Source organism: Rattus norvegicus, chromosome 19 (assembly GCF_021556685.1).
Source record: "Rattus norvegicus strain SHRSP/BbbUtx chromosome 19, alternate assembly SHRSP_T2T, whole genome shotgun sequence".
NCBI lineage: Eukaryota > Metazoa > Chordata > Mammalia > Rodentia > Muridae > Rattus > Rattus norvegicus.
This window is the reverse complement of record NC_141552.1, coordinates 18,183,269-18,195,517: the sequence shown is the minus strand read 5'-3', so window position 1 is coordinate 18,195,517 and position 12,249 is coordinate 18,183,269. Positions and strand designations below refer to the sequence as shown.

The window sequence follows — 12,249 nt, the reverse complement described above, 5'->3', positions numbered from 1 at the left end:
TATGTGTATTCGTGTATATGTACGAATGTATGTGTGTATATGTATGTATGGACACACAAACACACACAATGTTAAAACATAAAAAGCTCCTTGGAGTATTCACCGTGCCTGGATAAGTGGTGACCATGTGGGGGAAACACATGTCCATGTAAGCACACCTGTTCACATGCGCTGAGCAATGCCCAGCCTGGACTTGAGCTCACTACCTGCCCAACAATGAGTTTCTGCCCACCTGGTCTTCTCAGAGCCAGGCGACGATTGTTCCTGCCATTCCAGTTCTGTTCCAGTTTCTCATGCCACAAACCTTCTAGCTTGAATCTCACCTACTGACGCAGGAACCTAACAGCCTCCAACCCAGTGAAGTAAGTAAACTTCTTCCTGACATCCTCAGGCTTGGTGTCCCCATGAGTCACAGGGAGGAAGGATGGCATGCACCAAGGAGAAGGGCCATGGGCAAGGAAGACAGGATCATAAGTCAGTCATCACTGACACCAGCAAAGTGTGTGCTTCAGAGCTGGCTCTGCTCACTCTTGTCCCAGTGGCAGGACTTAAGAGTGGTGCATACCTGTCACCCAGCACTCAGAGACGTCTGACGCCCAAGAACCAGGAGTTCATGGCCATCTTAACTAATGGTGAGTTCAAAGCCAGCCTGGGCTGCATGAGACTCAGTCTCAAAGCAGGCAAGGAGGAACTTGCTATATTTGAGCAAGGAAGCTGCCATCCTCCTGGGTTCTAAACATTCACTGCAATACAGAAAGATGCTAGGGCTAGTGTGGCAGAAAGTAGGAGACAGAGAAGCCAGGTTAACCCTCACTAATCTCCTCATGCTGTGTGAGCTATGAGTAGATGGTGCCCTATACACTGTGGACAGGATGGTCTCTCAGACGGTTCAGAAAGCCATGGAGGACTCCAGCAATTCTCCACTTGGGTGTCACTTGAGTCTTATACGTGTGTGTTTACAAGCCAAAACATAAAATCCATAGGTGACTGTGTGAATTCAACATGGCCCAGCCATGTGCTGGAATATTATTCAGCCTTACATAGGATTCAGATTCTGACCCTTGAACAGGAATGAGAATGGTAGCCATTCTCCTAAGTCAGACCTCTAGGCAGTGCAAAAACAAACTAATACTGTATGACACCACTGAGGGCAGCAGTGTCACCAATTATATAAAGACAGAAAGCAGGAAGGTTTACAGAGCCCCAGGGGTGACACGGGGTGGGGAGGTTGGAGGGTAGGTGTGTAAGTGGGACTGAGCCTCAGAGGAATCAGACATGGCTGCAGAATATGCATGTGGCTGCCTCCCATACCTGTGGGTGCTGCCTCCTCAGAAAGGCAAATACAGCAAAATAATGGAACAGAGGGGACAGGCTCTGACCTCCTGTAGACACACAAAAATGATGTGACAGAATGTGCACACTGCTGCCTTGCTGCAGGAGCAGTTGAGCTTCCAGAAGGGTTGAAAGAGGCTGGAAGGGCTGAGCATGGCACTGAGTTCAAGGACATAGCTTTAGGTCCTGGGGAACTTAGGGTGCCCTGGCCCCATCCCGCTGATACTGAGGGACACAGCTGACATTCAGGGTGATGGCTGGGCTGGGCTGGGGAATAGGTGTCCACTCTCACCTGCTCCAGCTTGAAGATGTGCTGGGTGAAGTACGACTGCAACTGCTTGTTGGATTCATTGATGCAAATCTGCTGGAAGCTATTCTGTTCAAAGTCTTCAAATCTGAATATGGCCAAGACACCAATGGGCAAGCACTGGGAGACAAGGTTTGGTTATAGCCGGGGCCTCCTGGGAAGACCAGCCGTCCTGAGAGGAGTTGCAGAAGAGGGGATGTCTTTTCCTGACCTGTTTGGTACCCAGTGTTTTTTGCCAAGGGTTCCTTTGTTACTTCTTGATGGAACCAGGCCTGCACATATCCAGGAAGCATTGGGGTGGAACCTAGGCTTGGTGCCCACATGCTGGCATCGCTGAGGGTGAAGCCTAGCCTACCACACTTCCAGACACCGAGTGCAGATGCCTGGGTTCCTATAGAATGGCGGTTCTTACCGTTCCTAAAATTGTGACACTTTATTTCAGTTCCTCATGTCATTGTCATCCCAACATAAACTTATTGGAGAGCTACTTCATGAGTGTCACTTTGTTACTGTGAGGAACTGTAGTGTAAATGTCTGGTGTGCAGGAGCGCTGATGTAGAACCCACAGATTGAGAGCAGCTGCTGTAGAGGATGAGAGTCCCCTGCCAGCCCTGGTGTTTGCAGAGATCCCGTGGCTTCCTAGTCTCCATGGCTTTCCCAAGGACAGGGTTTATTCTTTTCCGTCTCAGGGCCCGGGACCTCACAGAAACAGCCTCTCCCATGTCCTTCCAGTTGAGGAGAGTGTGGTTGGGCCTCAGCACAGAACAGTCAAGCAGGGCGCTGTATAGACACTTGGACAGCGAGTCTCCTGCAGTTATGGCCTCTGGACAGAGGGGTTTCTTACCTGGGGTGGGGCAACCGTGCCAGGTACAGGCAGTGATGCTCAGAGTCAAGACCTAGTTTTGTCTTATTTTCATAGACAATGTTGCCCAGGCTAGCCTCGAACTTGCCGTGTAGCCAAGGATAATTAAACAACTGATCCTACTGCCTCTACCCCCCATGGGCTGAGATTGCAGATGAGTGTCACCAGAGCTGGCTTGTCACAGCTGCTATACGGCTCTAAGTCAGGGGCCTCATGTGCAGGAGTGTTATGACTGTGCCATCCCCACCCTGCAACCAGGGTTTTCACCTTTCTCCTGCTGAAGTCTGCTTAATCCTACCATGGCCCCAGGACACAGCAGCTGTGGGAGACTCAAAGTCTGGGGCTTCAGCACAGCATGGGTACACAGCATGGCATGCAGCCTACACGGCTGTGAAAAAGCCAAGGAAGTGCTTCTCAGCTCACCCCCTGTAGGAGTGTCTAGTCCATCCTTCTCTCCATGGACGCTGACATCTGCTTCCAACTGCCCGACATGTCCCTCTGGTTTTGACTTTCCTGGATGCCATGTCAATGCCACCACACAGAGTGCTGCCTCTACTGGGGACACTCACACAACCTCTCTGGGGGACATCTGAGCCAAGCAGGGATTGGGTGCACTGCAGAGAGGTCAAGTCATGTCGTGAAGTACCTTGTCCCACAAAGGCTCACTGTTCAGGGAGTTGACTGGAAAAGTAAGCCTATGCCCCTGGGCAGGGTCCCCATAGGGAGTGTCCCACACCCTGCCATCAGGTCTATTCCTGGTGCCATGCAAATTCAATTTGCAAGACCAAATGCTCTGGAAATGTCAAGAGCTAATGGAAATGTACCAGGAAGTGCACACCATAGCAAAGGGAGAGGATGGCACAGAGACCTATGCTATGGGTTAAGGGGCACGGAAAGGCAACCTCGAGCACAGGGGTCAGTCACCTCTTTCACAAACAAGGCAAAAGGTCAATGCTCTCAGCTCTGGGAGCTTAAAGGGCTCTGTGGTTCCTAAGCCCTGCAGCTGCAGCCAGAAGCAGCACTGAACAGGATGTAAATGCTGAGTATAGCGATGTCAATAAAACTTTATTTACAAAACCAAATTAGTGGTGGTGCTGGTGGTGGTGGTGGTGGTGGTGCTGGTGGTGGTGGTGGTGGTGGTGGTGGTGGTGGTGGTGGTTGCGGACTGGTTCATTTCAAAGCATGCTGGAGTGGCATGGCCACTGAGCATCAGGAAACACAGAAAGGAATGCGACCGGACGCAGGGCTCCCAACACCCTAGACGTCGACCTATGGCACTGGAACAGGGTCCCTGAAGGTAAGTCTGGACAGTCAGATAAGGTAAGTACATTTTATTACAAGGAAATGGGACAAGATAAATCTTCTCTTCATCTCGCTATGCTTAAGCATCTTTAAGAGTGCAGGGAATTCATGTCTATCAGTCTGGTTTAGAAAAGTGTTTAGAGACAGCAAGAGTACACTCCTTGGTTCCCTTATGAGGGTTCCAGGGATTCTGATATCTGGGTCAAAGTGAAAGTTAAGGAGAAAAAGGCTGTCAGGCAGGGCAAAAAGATTCCAATTTCTGGTCTCTTTGGGCTGTAATTTTTACTGTGTTCAAGGCCATGAATGCAGACAGGGTAATAACGATACAGAACAAGAAGCTACAGCTTCATTAAGACAAAACGAAAGTAAAAGTTTTGCCCTCTGCACCACTGCCTGAAGCAGGTTTTTCTAAGTCTTTTCCCGAGGATGGCATTTGACCATTAGATTCACAGGATGATAATGACGAATTCACCTGCTTTTTCTTTTCCTATAATTAGGCCAGCATCGATTCAAGGTGTGGCCCAACCGACTTATTATAAAGGATGATACTGGTTGGTTGAAAAAGGTAGTAGCTTTCTATGAACCATATATTAAGTTTTTATGTATATTAAAATTAATATTGGAAAGAACAGTGGTAGGAGAGGAAGCTGGAGGACAACTGCTGCAAATGCTTGCTTTTGAAAATGCTAATGAAGAGTACAGGAGAGCGTTATTACTTATAAAGGAGGCTGGGGATATTAATGCTTATATGAAGGCATGCAAGGGTATCTTTTCTGAAAATGGAAAGATGGATAGTTGGCACATATTGATCCAGATAGAGTTATTAAATTATATGTTTAAATACTCTTGAATATCCTACAGGCACTTTCGCTCAGGATGAGTTGCCTTTAGAATGGATATATATTAAATAAAACTTTAACCAAACATTAACAAATTATGAGGAACAAATTTCTTTAATTATTCAGCAAGGCATACACAGACCTGTTACTCTGTGGGGATATGATTGTGCTGCTATTGTTTTCCCATTAAGCAAAGATAAAGTGGAATATTTAATGCAGATGTCTGAGGTTTTTCAATTAGCCATGATTTCTTACACTGGAAATATTGAATTTCATCCTCCCCATAGTAAATTGTGGGATTGCTTTAAAAAACAAAAAAAAAATTGATAAATACACTAATTTCTGTTGATCCATTACCATCAGCCTTTACTGTGTTTACAGATGGCTCTAACACCAAGATGGCTTATTGGACCAAAGATTAATTTTGGGGACAAGAATCTTCTTTTGGGTCAGTACAACAAAATGAATTATTAGCGGTAATTAATGTATTCCAGGATTTTACTCATGACGTAAAAATATTATAGCTGAGTCCGCTTATGTTGTAGGAGTAGTACAGAATATTGCGACTGCTGTTGTTTCTACATCTAAGCCTATATTAAATGTTATTCTCACATATTAAAGGACTATTGTTATTATGAAACTCTAGAATATTCATTACACATACTAGATCACATTCAAAATTTCCAGAATCTTTAACACTTGGCAATCATATGGTAGATCAATTAGTGGCATTTGCTACCCCAGAAGAACACAGTCATAATCATGCCAATACAGGATATTTACATATTAAATATAAGCTTCCCTATTCTCAAGCCAAACAAATTATTGCTAATTGTCCTATGTGTCAGTCTTCACGTATAAAATGTGTTCCATCTCAAATTAATCCCAGAAGGATGCAACTTAATACATCGTGTCAGATCGATAAAACCCATATTTCTGAGTTTGGTCGCCTTTCACACATAGATGTAAGCATAGATAATTTTTCAAAATTTGTGTGGGCTACACCATTGCCAGGAGTACGCACTGCTCATGTTATACAGCATCTATTGGAAACTTCTGCTGTTATGGGACTGCCTTCTAAAATTAAAATTGATAATGGACCAACATATATTTCTTATCAATATAAACAATTTTGTCAACGGTATCATATTGTACATATTACTGGTACAGAACACAATACACAAGGACAAGCTTTTGTTGAAAGAATTCACCATACCCTGAAATGACAAATTATAAAATTAAAACGGGGGAAAAGAGATGGCCTTATGCAACCTGAATGGAGTTTGCAGAGCAGTCCCAGAGCTATATGGCACAAGCATTATACGTTATTAATTTTCTTAATTTACCACAAGGTGAAGTTATATCAAGAGGAGATAGACACTTTGTTGAACTTCCCCCCAGAAGGCATGGAACAGACAGTATGGATAAAAATTGCCCGGGATGCTGAATGACAGGAAGGGACATCATTGTATGTAGGGGAGAGGGTTTTGTCTCATTACAGGATGGGAGACTATTCTGGTTACCCGGGAGATGGATCCAAGCACAGAATAATAAGAACTGCTCCCTACCCTCAAAGGAATCCAGTTAAACCAGCTACATTTTCTCCTGATGGATGTTCTCAGGAGATGAGGAGGTGTCCTCCATTACTGAGGCCCTGGCTTCTCTTAGTGTCCACAAACAACAATGGATAAGGATCCGTGCAGTGACAACCCTATTACCTATGTGGGGTCAGGTGAAGCGATTAAGCACTGAAAGGAATAATTTTGTCTCCTTCAGGAAAGTCCTTTACTGCTGAGCACTTATTCTCAGCAATGTGTGTTTTACTCATGGTTTCTTCTGCTGCAGCCAATGCCAGTTATCGGGTTTATATTGCTTATCATGATGAAATCCTACCAATTTTGTGTTAGTAAATATATGGATAATGACACAGAACATGATTGGAAGTTAATTCAAGCCTATTTAGAGGGTAATGAAAGTGCTTCAAAAGTAATTAATGCCTTGAAATATGATGTTCGAATGTCTTTTGGTAAACAGCTAGAAGATACTACCCCTATGGAAATAGCGAAATTATTGGCTGATCAATTGACAGGATTAGATCCCAAGGCTTGGCTTCAAAGGATTTTCCATAGCATGGGAGGAGCTAGTTTTGCCATAATCTTATGTACATTATGTATTATGTTGCTTTATTTTTACATGACTAAACCCCTACAAGGACCTTTAGCTATGTTATGTAAAGTGTTACTTTAAAACAAAAGAAAAAAGAAGGAATTGTTAAGACATAGAGATGCAGCTCCCAGGCAGGGTCAAGAAAGGCCTGGTGACAGATTCAAGTAGGGTCTGGAATGCCGCCCTGGAAAAGAAAATGTTTTTCTCACTTGGCCTTAAATTATGTTCTGCTGTGTCCCGTTTCTGTGGAAGTGGTTCTAACGCTCTCTTGGTAATGGTGAGTATATTTTGATTATAATAAGAGAGGTTATTTGTTATATGAATATCTTTAGGAGAAGCTTTCGTTTATTCGTCTTTCTTTGTTTAATCTTCCCTCATTGTTCCTGGTATCCTGGGAATAATAATCTTATGGTATCTTGACACAATGAAAATTGTAGTAATGCATATTCTTAGCTTAATAAGGATTAATAAAGCTTGCAACTGCGTGCAGTTTCTTCTGCCTTTGCTCTGCACCCCCTGTGTCCTGGGGGTATGCGACCATACCCAGGGCCCCAACTCACTACACATTGACAATGGGTCACCCCACAAAACACAGAAGCATCTACCTTAGTCAAAAATGGACATTTTATTGAATGCACACACTAACTCTGATTGATCACATCCATAGCTAAGATACTATGGGCAGATCCGTGGCCCAAAATACATTCCTCTAAACCTATAAAGCGAAAGAAGAAAGAAAGAAAGAAAGAAAGAAAGAAAGAAAGAAAGAAAGAAAGAAAGAAAGAAAGAAGGAAAGAAAGAAAAAAAGGAAGGAAGAAGAAAAAACACAAAAAACTTAAGCTTCTCATAGGAACTTCGCAGGAAGTGTTGTCTGGCGGTCAGTTCTGATTAGGCCATTTTAGATGAAACAGTGCATAGTGACCCTTAATGTGATGGCCCCTATATAAAGCTTTTTGGAATATTGGAATTTTAACAAACCTCATCCAGAACATACAGCAGAGGCAAGGATGTGATCACCATGTCCTTGCTCTCTATCAGGTTATTTTTCTGTGTCCTTGATTGTCAGGCATAGAACAGCAACAATCTGAAATAGCTGGTAGACATGGAACAAAGTGGCTAAAACTATAGTTGTGGGTTGCACACCTCAACTGTCAATGGCTAATGCTGTCCTCAGAGACCTCGGAGGCCCCTCTTGTAAGACTGTCTATTGGAAATGGAAGCACTGACTTCAAAGTGAACCGGGCCAGCCAGGGTGAGGGCAACATGGATACGTGAGACCCTGTCTAAAACCAGCACAAAAACCAACCCTTCATTCAAAGCATCATCTATTAATTCTTTATTATTTACCACTTTCTCCCTACCAGCCTTTCAGTCTGGAATGGTAGAAAAGGACTGGGAATGTTCCTTCTATTCTAAGGACCTTGATCTCTCTTTCCTTAGGTCCACATTAAGAACACATGCAAATGGATATCACCATCTGAACAACTTAGTATCATCTACTCAGTATATCTAGCCTAATGCTGTGCTATGACAATCTCAAGCTTCCCTGAGTTTCCCTGACCTAGCAAGAAGTATGAAGTACTGAGGCCACACCCCAGTGATCCTTTCAAGGGGTTAGAAGAAAGCCGTGAGAGATGCTCCACTTCTTTGTCCTTAGATTAAATCACATTGACACAATGTGGGTGGACTATTTAACCAGATATGTTTCTCCCACCCCACCTTTCTGAGTTCAGACCATGGCAGAATTCATGCCCCACCACCCTAGATATTGAGTTTAGTGTTCTCTGGTATTTTGTCCTTCCCTTCAAACTAAAGTATTCCTTTTAGGATCCTCTAGAGAGCTGTCTTACTGGTTATACATATTGTGTTAAATTTATTTTAGTGTGCATTAGTCAGCACAGTAGCTGGGCAGCTGCCTGCCCTCCATGGTATCAGATCTACTTTCCAAACAATAACGCTAACTCTTACAGGCTGTGTAGCATCTTGGCTGCTCTTTGTTCCACTTGGACAGCCCTCAGGACCAGGATCTCCTCTCCCTTAACCATGGCTGCTGTCCTCTTCCTCTCTCCTCTCCATCACACGTTCTTCCTTTATTCTATGGCAGCTTCTTCTTCCTTCTTCCCTCCTCATGATCTTCTCTAGCAAAGCCCTCAAAGCTCACCTCCCCCATCTCTCTGCTGTGTAGCTGTTGGCTGTTGGCTTCTTTATAATCACAGTTAACTGGATCAGGGTCAGTTATTTGGGGTTAACCAGTCCTGAGTTCCACAAATTAGCATTAAAATACAAGCAGAATTAGACCAATACACTACAGGGATTTTTGTTTGTTTGTTTGGTTGGTTTGGTTTAATTTTCATTTACCTTTTTACTTGTTATTTTATTTTTGGCTATTATTATTAATCGGTTATTTTATTTATTTACATTTCAACTGTTGTCCTGCTTTCCAGACTCCCCTCTTCAAATTTACATCCCATTTCTGCTCAGCTTTGCCTATGTGACAGTGCTCCCCCACCCACACATATCCATTCCCACCTCACACCTCTAGGATCTGCCTTTGGTGGGCAACAGGCCTCACCTTGAACTATAGAGCATCCTTGCATACACATTGGCTGGCAGTTTGGCCCCTGGGAGCTTGGGGATTAGGGAAAGAGGATCTGGTCAGATATTAAAGCCAATGATTGCTGCTTTCTCTTCTTTTTCTGGTTATAGGTGAAATTATGTTTGTGTGCTTCTCTTTTTTTAAATTATTGAGAGAAGATTAATTTCTTGGTTTTTCTTGGGTATAGTTTAGTTCATTGTCTTGGAGTTTTCCTCCTATTAGCCTCAGTTGTGCTTTCTTACAGAAAAGAATTGTTTAAATTTGGTTTTGTCATGAAATATCCTGGTTCCTCCTTTTATGGTGATTGAGGATTATGCTGGATATAGGAGCCTGTGTCTGCATTACATCTGCCCAAGATTTTCTGACTTTTAGAATCTCTGTTGAGAAGTCTGGTGTAATTCAGATACGTCTGAATTTATTTGTTACTAGATATTTATACCTTACCCCTTTTAATGTTCTTTCTTGATCTGTGCATTTAGCGTTTTAATTATTATGTGAATGGAGGAATTTTTCTGGTACAATTAGTTTGATGTCCTGTAGGCTTGTTGTACCTTTATGGCCTTTTCTTTCTTTACCTTATGGAAGTTTGCTGCTATGATTTGTTGAATGTGTTTACTGGATCTATGAACTAGAAATCTTAATTCTCTTCTATATCTATTATCCTTAGGTTTCAACATTTAATTGTGTCCTGAAATTCATGGATGTTTTGGATTCAATAAACCATACATATTTACCTGAGATGGGTGTTTTGTGCTTTGTGGGATGACCTCCTTGACCCCAGGCTGCATGAAGAATCTCAGCTGACAATGGGGACATAAATTATGAGTATGTGTAGCAAGGCCCTGGCCTCTTCCAGGTTCTTGGATATTAACTGAGAACCTCAAATACAGTAGTAATGTGATAGTGTGGTGTGAATCTAGTTACTATTCTCTATTTTGATATAGATGACTCTTTTTGTGTCATGGTCAGCTTATAATGACTAGAAGACCTAAGCTTGAGAATAACCAAAGACTACATTGCTTCTCTAGCAGCTGAGCTTTTAAAAGTCCTGGTGTGACAGCAACTGTTGGTGGATATTCTGGATTATTCCTTCTGTACTTTAACTCTCTGTGTCACTTCCACCATCAGTAAGTTAGTTCAATTCCATAAATTGGAAATCCATCACCTGGAAGAAATACTCTTTTTTTTTAAAGATTTATTTATTTATTTATTTATTATATACAAGTACACCGTGATTGTCTTCAGACACACCAGAAGAGGGCATCCTATCTCATTACAGATGGTTGTGAGCCACCATGTGGTTGCTGGGATTTGAACTCAGGACCTCTGGAAGAGCTGTCAGTGCTCTTAACCACTAAGCCTTCTCTTTAGCCCAAGAAATACTTTCTGAATATGATCTGAGATTGGCCATGGAAAAAGGGTAGCTTGAACTGTCCCACCTAGGTTCTGGGCCTGCACAGGCCTGCTCTCCAAAAGAAACCTGTGTTCACAGCTGTTGGCTGGCTAAGAAAGATTTCACGAGACGTGATACACAGCCCTCGGACTTCTGCTCCAGTCATCTGCACAATTTTTCCCGGACGATATCCTCATACCTCCAGCAGGCGGGTGATGAAGCTGTCCACTCTCAGCTCCCCTTCAGCCATCTTGTGGGCACCAGACTCTCCTCCCTGCAGCAGGAACAAGGGCTTCTCCATGGTGGCTGCAGCAGCAGTGGTGGTTTGGCATTCTCACCTAGGAGGCCCTATGCCTTTCTACCCCAGTTCCAACTCACCTCAGGCCCGGGCCTTCCCCCCATCCACTTCCCACGGAGCAGGGAGAGCAGCACCCACTAGAAATAAAAGGGAAGCCCTTGGTCCTGCCAAGAGTGAACCCCCAGTGAAGGGATTGTTGGGGGGAGGGTGGTAATGGGAGGAGGATGGGGAGGGGACACCAATAGAGAAGGGGAGGGGGAGGGGTTAGGGGGATGTTTGCCTGGAAACCCAGAAAGGTAATAACAATTGAAATGTAAATAAGAAATACCCAATTTAATAAAGATGGAGAAAAAAAGAGAAAAGTGTCACACATTTAAAACAGAAGAATATGGACCCTAATTTTAAAGCACAGCTCTGTCAATTAACTAAACCTTTAAAAAGCTCAGAAAATCAGGCCAAACAATATTTTCTCGGTTTATGTATCTGTAATGTCGCATAAATAATAATGTCCGTTTCTTGCTATTGTGGAGGGAATTAAATAGATAATATGTAATCATGGAAATTTTGAAGTACCATCCACTTTTCTGTTCATTAAATCACTCTTCCTCATTTCATTGATCAAGTATGTATGTTTTCTTTTCATAGTTACATGTATAATAAAACCAGCATAAAAACCTTCAGAATTGTATAAGCTTTCACTTTTAACAAATTAAATTAGTTGTTCTTTGTATTTCTGCTGAACATTTAAATGTTCTTTATATGTCCCAGTGCGAGTTTATTAGGTACCTATAAACTTTAAACTCTTTGCCTGAGAGCATGAGTACTATTTAATTATATAGTAACTACACTCAGGCTGTCTTTGTATTAGAACCAATTATATCAGACTCTAAGAAAAATTACTACACTTGATCTTAGCCAAAAGGCCGAGAAGCTATTAAGAAAAATTACTATTGCTTTAAAGTTTGTGTGTGTATGAGTGAGAGTATGAGTATGAGTGTCTGTCTGTGTGTGTGTGTATGTGTGTGTGTGTGTGTGTGTGTGTGTATGTGTGTGTGCAGCACATGACCAAACAACTTTCAGGAGCCATTTCTCTCCTTCTGTCATGTGGGTCCCAGGATGTAACCCAGATGTTTGACTTTGGCAATAAATAATAT

General features: G+C 42.8%; 1 protein-coding gene and 1 pseudogene across 2 annotated transcripts in view; one reads left to right on the top strand and one right to left on the bottom strand.

Annotated features, from left to right (window-relative positions):
- The window catches only part of LOC147998954 (disks large homolog 5-like), a 124,855-nt gene that overhangs the window by 101,522 nt on the left and 11,084 nt on the right, over window positions 1-12,249 (top strand). The window contains exons 1-2 of one of the 2 annotated variants that reach the window (XM_087595892.1): window positions 3,581-3,798; window positions 5,024-5,090. The exons of the other annotated variant lie outside the window; for it this stretch is intronic. The gene's annotated coding sequence lies outside the window, so the exon portion shown is untranslated. Of the gene's footprint in view, window positions 1-3,580; window positions 3,799-5,023; window positions 5,091-12,249 lie in introns of those variants that run through there. 2 annotated transcript variants of the gene reach the window in all.
- LOC147998955 (U2 spliceosomal RNA) lies at window positions 11,821-12,030 on the bottom strand (annotated as a pseudogene).